Source organism: Lissotriton vulgaris, unplaced genomic scaffold, assembly GCF_964263255.1.
Source record: "Lissotriton vulgaris unplaced genomic scaffold, aLisVul1.2 SCAFFOLD_1363, whole genome shotgun sequence".
In the NCBI taxonomy this organism is placed as follows: Eukaryota; Metazoa; Chordata; class Amphibia; order Caudata; family Salamandridae; genus Lissotriton; species Lissotriton vulgaris.
In genome coordinates, this window is record NW_028249642.1 from 81,349 (window position 1) to 90,274 (window position 8,926).

The following is an 8,926-nucleotide window of genomic DNA, read 5'->3' on the forward strand; positions in this document are numbered from 1 at the left end:
CGAAAACTAGCGCTAGCATTGGTTTGCACAAGCTTGATAATAGTGCGATAAAAAAAATGCGTTAGCGGCAAACGCGGCGATAACTTGCTTGATAACTTGCCCCATAGATTGTACAGCAAAAAAGGTATTAACCCAGACAGAGAGAATGAAAAAGAAAAACACATTGAAAGGCCAAAACTGGGAAAGTGAAATAAAGATGACTAAACAGAAAGAGTCTAAGAGAGGGGCTCAAAAAAGACAGGAAGACACATATTGTGGCAGAGCAGGAAAAAGTAACAAATTGAGTCACAGGAAACAATGGGTGGGGAGAAAGATATAGGAGCTGTGTGACTATAGAGATAAAGAAAGGGAGAGAGAGGACAAGAGGCCAGCGAGGGAGAGAATGAAACAGACAGCGACAAACCACCCAGAGGGAACAGAGAGAAAGCAACTTAGAGAAACACAAATACACTATGAGAAACCAATAGAAATGGAGACGTAGGGATAAAAAGGACAAAATGAGTGACAAACACACAGATCAAAAAAAGAAAGGAGAGCTATGCGCACATGCTGATAAAAAGATAGAAAATGAGAATGGCACTGCCAAAACGGGAAGCAGTAACGAGAAAACCATCCAGAGAGGCAGTGCTAACATTGAGTGCTTGCCAGCTTGGTTCCAGTTGTGGCACATATTCTTAAGCCAGACCCTAAATCTGTCCAGCCTCGCAAACCATCCTGAGTGTGTGCCAGCACATTGCATCCCTACCAGTTCACACTCAGTGTGCTCTTAATAGAGCAAAAGCCTTCAGCAGTAAGGAGTAATGCAAGGCTCTTTTCCAATCTAGGGTCCAGCCACAAATGCCTGCTCAAAGGACAACCAGTAAGTCCTTTTGTTGCCATTGCCTCCTTTCAGGGGAAAATGTGTTTACAGTCAAAGGGAGCACAGTTTAACATTCACGCATTGCCACAAAGAATGCTTGATTTGTTCATAAATAAGTGCCAGTCCCCAAGTGTCAGAACAGAAAAGTCCTCGTCATGGGAATGGATGTGCTCCCCAGTCCGTAGTGCCTCAGGTGAACTGATGTCTGAATCCCTAATGCTGAGTTTTGTTTCCATAGGCAAACACGAATCATGCATGTGCACCATGACATAGGCCTGTCTCACGGATGCGGTCTTGGAGAGGGATTGGTGTCCAAAGCGCTACCCTCATAGTGGTGAAAGGCTACTGCCTTTGGCAGGAGTTAAGTAGCATGAGTGCAGTGCTGGCGACGCATTTCCGGATCGTTGGAGACGTGTGCGTGAACAAAGAGACTCTGATCGGCTTATTGCGAATACTATACCTAGGAGATACAACCTTATCAAGATGAAAAAGTAACAAATAAGATTTAAAGATACCTTCAGACACCGTTAAAACTAGGTTATGGATGGAGCTACCATAACCCCATTACATGGAGGAAAAGTATTGCATGAAACTTCTTAATACCTGTTTTTCAATCTCGCCAATTTTGAAAATAGAAGAATACATCAGTTAAGGAATCTTTTTGTATCTAATAATCACTTGGACTATTCTATACTGTTGAGGATTAAATACACCTCCAGTCTTTTGAGATACAAATAGACCCCCTACCACTAAGCAGATGAAATATGTACTTCTTTGGTCCTGAAGAAGGTGACACAAAATTGTTTTAACGAAATGTACATAGGACAGTGACACGCATCTGAGAGCCCTATTCAAGAATCAAGCCAAAAAGAAGAATTAGTCATAACTAAACCGATGGACTTGTGTTTGTGAAAAATGTGGAATTTGATGACTAAGACAAACCGAAATAGCGAGTAGAATACCTATTCAGAAGTGTTTTTATTGTGATTTGTTTTGTGTGGTATGATAGTTGGTATGTATGACTAGAATGATATGTGAGAATGGAAGAATGATGGTGTGATTTTGGGGGTTGCCATAATTTGTATCACTGTTTAAGAATAGTCAAAGAATGTCTCTTTTCTAATTGTAATGATAATGTGATTTTCTCCAATGCATAAATGTGTTTGTGAATATAATAGACTAAAAGGTATATGAAAATAAAAAACAAATATATAAAAATATTTTTGATAAATAAACAAAATCAAAAAGAAAGTCATTTTTGTGTTAAGATTCTATGCTGTAGGGAAATGTTCTGATTAGAGTTATTACCATTTCAGAAATAAGGGGGGCCAGATAAGAGGTTTTTCTCTCTGCATGAGCGCAGTGGTGACAGCTCACCATGAAGTGATCAGTATGAGTGAGCAGGTCTTCTTTAACCTGTGTCACTGGAGTGGGGCCTACAAGCTCTCTAATTCAATGTTTCACTGCTGTGTGCTTAACCCACACCTAGGCCTACATTGGAATGATGTAGAGTGCTGCACAGTGCACATGTGCCTGGGAAAGATGCAATGCAGGGGTAATGCAGAACTGTGCAGTGATTGCATGTTAAAATGCATGTGCAGGATATATATATACATGTGAGCGGTACAGTACATGAAGGTTGTAGTGCTGTGCAGTGCATGCATGTTAAATGGATGTCTTGGATGGATGTATGTGTGCCTGTGAGTGGGTATAGTGCTGTGAAGTGCATGCATGGTAAATGTATGTACTGGGTGTATGTATGTCTACCTGTGAGTGGTATGTTACGTGAAGGATACAGTGCTATGCATGTTTGTTAAGTGCATGTGCAGGGTCTATGTTGCCTCTCAATGGTACAATACATAGCAGATTAAGGGTTCCATTTTGGGGTACCCAGGCCTGCTTTGTGAAGCATGGAGAAGAGGTAGAGGGATCCCCCCCCCAGACAGATTTGTGTGTTGCAGCATTCTTGTAAGCTGGATGTGACATACTGGAGAGGAGAGAGCTAGGTTTCCCCAGTACACCTCAAAGGATGCTCTTCAATTCAGAGAGCGGTCACAAAGAAGGGGCTCAGGCACATCTCATGAAAGAGACGGGGCAGATAAGGCATTCATTAAGAGTAGTGCTGAGGCCTTGGTCTTGCCTTTTGATACACATACCTCTGTGGTGGACATCCAGGTGTGAATTCACGTCACTCCCATTTGGAGTCGCTCCTGCTGTGACAGACTGTTTTTAAGAGGAAGAGAAGGCAGAGGAGTGAGCACTTCAAAAGAAAGCAGACCCCCAACAAAAACTTCAAAGACTCCAAATCACATTTGGTGTCTGGAAATGGACTATAAGAAGGGAAGTTTGAAGCAAACTATGTACAGGGCTGTACCAAGTGGGCCGGGACCATGCTTAGTGAGGAGCCAACAACCTTGTATGCCAGGATGGTCCGTCATGAATGATGATTGGTATGCAGTGAGGGCCGTAGCTCTTCCTTCAGGAAGCTGCTGAAAACTCATTTATTTACTTTATAATGTACAGTCTCTCTGATCTCTGGCCAAGACTCTCTCTCCACACAGCGCGGGGACACGCCGGGAGGCGTCACCAGGCGCTTTATAAGCCCCTTTAATAATAATAATTATGCTAAAGTGAGCTGAGACCAGGGCCGGACTGGGAACTGAAACCAGCCCTGTCAAATTGCTCGGCCTGCCCCGATGGGGGGGTGGGGGATGGGGTTGTGACCGAGCTGTTACAGGGGGGGAATATTGCAGGCCCCCGGTAAAAAAACTGACCCCCACCCTGGCAGCCTACTGGGAAAATGCCCAGTGACCACTACAGCCAGTCCGGCCCTGGGAATGACCCCATATCCCAGGACAGGCCGGCGCCAAGTTCTTTGCTGTGCCGATCAGGCAGGAGCCTGTACAGTGAGGCTACAGTGTACTTGTATGCCACAGATGGTCTCCAGGACCAGCAAGACCTGTAACCTAGTTGGAGTCGTCATCGGAGATGCGAGGGCACAGTGGCAACCCCTGTGTATCTGCACCAGGGTGAAGGATTCACACCTGGATTTTTGTGCACCCCCACTGTGGGGAAGACCAAAGACTTAGGCTTACCCTGCATGGAGGAGCCACAAAGAACCTCCGGTTGCTGTGGTGGCACGAACATGTGTGAAGAACTCTATGACCGATGAGTGCAGACCCCTTGTGCTGCACGCAGCAAACACACTTGAATCAGCTGCTGCCTCTCCAGCGCTCGCAGAAGGGTCATTCTCAGCAACTCTGGTCGCTTCGGTCCTGAAGGTCTGGGTAACACTGATTTTGGGGCAATCAGCCCCGGGGGAACTTGCTTGCTAGATAACACTTTGGGGCTGGAATACTTCTAACTTTGCCATAGAGTCAGAGAGGACTCTTGAGACTCAGACTACTAGTTGGGATTATCTTGGATGTTGCCTGAGGTAAATGGGGAATAACTAAGAGCAAGGATGGAGTGGAATACAGGGTACTGCCTACTAAACAGTACATCCCTGACCTCAAGGGGGCTGGGTAGTTGTGTGTGAGTGTTGTATTTACATTTGTGTTGTTAGAGGTAACATTTTAAAAACTCCTGCACCCCCACACCTGAGACTCCCCCCACGCAATCCCCACCACCCGCCCATCATGCCGGTGGGACTGCCAAACAGCTTCTCAAAACACTCTGGTTATGCCTTTCGGCAACCACGGGCCTGGCAGACAAAGGCCACTGATCACCGTTCACTGTGCCGGTTCAGAGTGGAGGTACACAGTGATTTTAGCATTAAAGTGACATTAATCTGAACTCCTTAACCGGGATCCGATTGGGTGAAATCTTCAGTGAACTAATAGTGAAGATAATTTACAGGCTGAGCAATTTGTGTTGGACAAAAAACTCTCACTGCATGGTCCAAGTGGCAGATAAACACTTGATACCATCTGCAGTGTGACATAACGGCCAGACCTGCCGGCAAAGGAACTCGGGAACCAGGTTTGAGCCTCGTGGTCGGCTTAACATCCTGTGCTTCTGAGCAAACCTCTTCCCTGTGCCTACCAAAAATGAACGTTTAATGTAACTGGTGCTCATGAAAAGCGCCAATATACCTTCACGCCAAATTCACGCTGTATAAAACTGCAAAATAAAAAATCTTCTTAGCGTGACTAACAGGCAAAGCATTAGAGAACTTGTAGTTTATTTTCCCACTTATATAAGTAGGAACCTGCTAGTCCCACAATGCTGGGCAGTTAGCGGGAGAGCAACTGCTTGTCGAAAGTCATCATCCTCATCTGGAGCATATAAACCTCGATGAAGAGATCTCCAAGTCGGAGGTGTGTTCCACCTGGCTCCCTCCTTCAATCTTTAACACAACATTAGGGCAGGTTGACAACTATTGGGTACCGTGACAAAGACCCCTGGACATGGCTGGGAAGAATGCTAGCGGCTGGCTTTGCCTTTCTGGGCATTTCTTTCTTTGCTCTTCCTGCTGTGAGTATAACTAACAGTTACTGCTGCTGTAAAATGTACCCAAGACATAGGACATTGACAACCTGGGTGCTGGCCCTCGTGTGGCTAGAAGCACACATGTCTGCTCCTGTTTAGCTAGGCTTTAAGGCCAGGCCACAGTACCAGTCACAGGCTACCCTTCGAGCCCAGCGAGAGAAGAGACCGGCGGTTCATTGGCATTCGCTGGCATATACACCATGCCCTTATCTGCGGCCCGACCGACACATCCCCGCAGGGGACACTCATAAGAGGGAGGCAATGGAGCCAGCACACAGAAAGTTCCTCGGCGTTATGCGTAACTTCTACGGGCTGAGGAGACAGGGCATCATTAGACTTGGGGGGCTACACGCCAAACGCTAGGGGCTTTGGGAGGACAACGTGGTACTTCTGCCCAGTATAAGCTTGGACCTGTTCCATGGGGCAAAATAACAACCAGTGGGGGGCAGGTAAACTTCAGTAGTCAGAAAGCACCCCTGGCTCCTGTGGCAGGGAGCTTGGAAGGGGAGGCAATGGAGCATGAGCGCAGGAAGTTCTGCACTATGTGTAATTTCACTGGGCAGAGGGGACTTGGCCTCATTAGACTTGGGTGCTACACGCCAAATTAACTGGGTGTGTGAGAACGAGGGGGTACAGCTGCCCAGTATAAGCATGGACCAATTATAGCTTGATAGGGGAGAGGCCCTAGAAATAGCAGGATGTAAGTAGGAATGCCGGCCTTGGTAGGGGGCCCTGGCTGTGACGGTCGCCACGCCCAGAGGCGGAAAGGTACTCAGGGGTACCCTCTTCAGGAGCACAAAGGGTGCTGAGGCCTAATATCCCCAGGAAGTCTGTGCGGTGGACCCTGGGGTGCGAGGGCGCCCCGTCTATCCTACAGGCGGTTGGAAACCTGAACAACCGGGGGTCGCTTGAACGCTCCGCCCCTCGTACGGGGGGCGTGAACAAGAGGGTGAACCAATGGTTCACCGGAAGTGGGAGTGTCTATCCCCTCCCACAACCGCTAAGCACCGATTGGCTAAGGCCATGATGCAAGTTGGCCCATCAGGTGGTAGGCCGCGAGGGGCGGCTTGCCTTTGGATCGTCTGTAAGATAACCCACCTTGTGGCATTTGTTATGCTAATAAACCTGCAGCAACTTTATTCTAACAAAAAGTTGTCTTGTCTGCTTATTTACGATACATGCATGTTGCTGTGGGAAGGCTGGTGAGTGGGCCGATATTGGCACTATGCGGCCCAACCGACACGTCCCCGCAGGGGACACTCATAAGAGGGCAGCCCCTTAGTGCCACAAGATGGCACACGGGGCAGCCCAGTGTTCCACGACCCTAGGGGTCCGGGACATCCCTTCCGGCCATGGTGGGAGGCGGGGAGAGGTATATATTCCTCCCCCGCCCATCCGGCGGCCTCTTTGTCCCCTCACCCTGACGCTGTTTCCCTCCCTACCGCTTACCCGGCATCTCAGGGTGGGGGGGATTATGTTCTAATCCTTTTTATTTTGTGTTGCAGGCGGAGTTACAGGGCGATCCAGAGGCGGAAAGGTACCCAGGGGTACCCTCTTCAGGAGCACAAAGGGTGCTGAGGCCTAATATCCCCAGGAAGTCTGTGCGGTGAACCTTGGGGTGCAACAGCGCCCCGTCTATCCTACGGGCGGTTGGAAACCTGAACAACCAGGGGTCACTTGAACGCCGAGCCCCCTCGTAGGGGGGGCGTGAGCAAGAGGGTGGACCGATGGATCACCGGAAGTGGAAGTGGCTATCCCCTCCCACAACCTCTAAGCACTGATTGGCTAGGGCCACGATGCAAGTTGGCCCATCAGGTGGTAGGCCGCGAGGGGCGGCTTGCCTTTGGATCGTCTGTAAGATAACCCACCTTGTGGGCATTTGTTATGCTAATAAACCTGCAGCGACTTTATTCCAACAAAAAGTTGTCTTGTCTGCTTATTTACGATACATGCATGTTGCTGTGGGAAGGCTGGTGAGTGGGCCGATATTGGCACTATATGTCCTGTCAGACCATCTGCTCACTTCCCATGCAGTCTGCTACCTTTGCTCTCATGCATCTCATTCACCCGGGGGCTTGGGCTTCTCTGTTTCATGCTTTTGGGCCTGGGAATGGGCAGATATCAGAGGCAACACTTAATAATTTTTAACTTTATCTGGCCAAGGGTATTCCCTGGTGTCTTATATCTCTGGTGTCAAGGCAGCAGTGATGGGCTCAGTATCTTCCTGTCCCCCCATTCAGGGACTGACCGGGCTGTAAACTCTGCCAAGGCGCACATGCTTACTTTATAGCCCTCTCTCTCACGTCCTTCTAATGTTGGAGAGAACAGCTGAGCAGAGGCACGCATGGCCTGGCCTTCACTGATCCCTAATCCACTGGTTAGTGGCTTACTTGCTCTACTAGTTAACGGTATCCCCTTAGTAAACCAGATGTCACCGTGTGGTACAGTCGAGGTAAGGTGATTGTCATTTTTCTGACATTTATTTTTAATCTGGGTGATGTGGGAGACTAGCCTATTTCAGAGTGATATTTTGCAGAGAAATATTAGTTTATGTTTCATGCAACATCCTTAAAAAAGTTTCTTTTAGATCAAAACAGTACCTCACACACATATGAGAAATGGGAGAGTGTCACAGAGAATATTTACATGAATATTAGTGAGCTGCTGTTGTGTTGCAATACTGAAAACACGTCATCACTATCCATGAATATTATAGATGTAAACACATTTAGAATTTTGGAGGAATGGCTGTGCACTGTCAGTGACCACGTCAAAGAGGGAATGAAACATCTGAAACTGGACCATATATTCAAAGCTGTTCCTAACAGGGGCCGAGGGCCCCCTAAATATGTTTGGCCCAGGGCCCCCAAAATCTTTAAGATGTACCAGTTTGCCCACTTTTTAAAAAACATTTAGGGGGGTAGAACCCGGCCGAACCCCCTTAGGTTGTTCACTACGTTTGCTCGCTGCGGTGCACTCCCACACAAATTTGACACCTCACCAATTTCAAATGTCACCAACCACCACTGCACTGCACCAACCAGGATTTAATTCTGTGGTTCTCTGGAGCAGTGCATGGACTAATAGAGGTCTCATAATGCACAATAGTGCATTTCCCACTAATTAACTTACTTGCATTTTATTTTCATTTAAGCTGTGCATTATTTTATTTGTATTTACCTGAAGGTGAAAGGCCAAAAAAGTTATAGAATATTTTGTCTTTTTAGCCACACAATGGATCACTCAGCTATGCTCACCCTATTCCCATTGCATGCAGCATCACAGTTCCCATGCTTTTCTTAATGCACTTTGACCACTGGTTACCACGTGATCTACATTATCAATAATATAGTTTGAGGCTTGCTGGATAAATACAGACATCTGCATCAAGTCCTTTAAACCCTGAGCTAGCACAAAATACCACCCGTTAGTGACCAAACAAGTAATCCCGTACAACAGCTTTTCAACCATCTTTAATTGCCCGTCTTTGGGACACACTATGTAAAAAAATTAATGCATATTATGAATTGGCGGACAAGCAACAGAAACACACTGGCTCCCAGTTAGGACTACACC